A 1,577-nucleotide genomic window follows, 5' to 3' on the forward strand; every position below is an offset into this window, starting at 1 on the left:
ACAGAATTTGGACTACCACACAGATTTATATATTGATCTAGAGGAAACTACAGTTTTCTCAAGAGATACTGGTCATAGAAGTCTAGCAACCATAAAATACTGGAAATTCTTTTACAGCGACTTTTATGGTAGCCTAGGTTGATTTAATGAGCACTGTCAAATCACTTCATCCTCTTAGCTCTTAGACTGCATTATCTTAACTTGAATTGTTGGTGAACCCTGCCATCCAACAATTGTAGGGAGATATGGTGTATAATATATTGTCCACGAGGCTGGCCACCTGAAGAATGAAATCAGAGTTGTAAAAGAGATTATGAATTGAGTACTCCATAAATTGAATACCACAGAATGATGATTCTGTATTTGTAGGCACACTAGATGCATATCTTTCTATCAAGGAAAAAGATCCCACACATTTTTATGTACAAAAGATTAGAAATGTAAGGATTGAAGCTCATATAGCAGTAAACAAACTGAATATACTATTTCAAGCAATTGTTTATTTATGAGGCAATCTTTAGGATTACACATTTACCTTTAGTCTCTTCAAGTTGAAATTTATTTCTTTTGGAAATGAGAAAAAACATATGATGAGAAAGACCTGTGTTTAGCAGATACACAAAATACCTTGTTAATGGATAATTATAGCAGCTAATATATAATGTTTTCTATGTCCTACGTATTTTGCAAAAGACTTCATGTGTATTATCGCACATAGGATTATGAGTAATTTCTTATTATAGCTGAGATAAATGAAGCTTGGAGAAGTGATATGAGTTGCCTAAGGTCACAAAATTAATAGTCATTGAAACTGGGATTGATTCTGGCAGATTGCATGGCTCTGTTGTGGACCAAGATACATAATACCTGTAGAGGCAAAGCCCATGGCCCTGGAACTCAAATATATTTTAAGTTCTTTTATGTTACCAAGTGGGTGCTAAGTGCTCACATAAGTCAACTGGATGATGAACTGAAAATTTCAACTGTAACCTTCTGATTCTCATCAGAACTTTAAATGTTTGTATTTATTTTTATGAAAGTTACTATAAGAACTTTTCTTGTTCTTTGGCGAGTAAACTTTCTGAAATATGTGCCAAATTTCTTTTAATAATTTTATTTCTTCATCATGTAAGTATGTTAAAGCATCTGCTTGAGTTAATCACATTCTGGATACTAAAAATATAAAGTAAATATATTACACATGGATGTTAACTTTCTAGTGACATAATTATAATACCATACAATAAAATTAAAGGTATATAATAAAAAAAGAATTTCTAGTGTTCTGGATGAGAATAGACGTTTTCAATTTTTAGCTTATTAACAATCTTAATGGCAAATCACACTTTTAAGTGCAAATTTTAAACAACTATGGGCATGCTTTTTGAAAAAGGAAGTACGTTTTTATATTGATAGTCAGAATATGTTAGAATTGAATTAAGTAAGTTTGCTGCTTCACTAAACATTCTAAGTCCAGAAAATCATTGATTTACCACTAGAAACATTGTACTCTAAACATTGTATATTGGATGTTGAAATCTAAAGAATGAGGAGAGAATTAAAAACAGAAGTAAAAA

The sequence above is a fragment of the Sus scrofa genome, chromosome 3 (assembly GCF_000003025.6).
Source record: "Sus scrofa isolate TJ Tabasco breed Duroc chromosome 3, Sscrofa11.1, whole genome shotgun sequence".
Lineage (NCBI taxonomy): Eukaryota > Metazoa > Chordata > Mammalia > Artiodactyla > Suidae > Sus > Sus scrofa.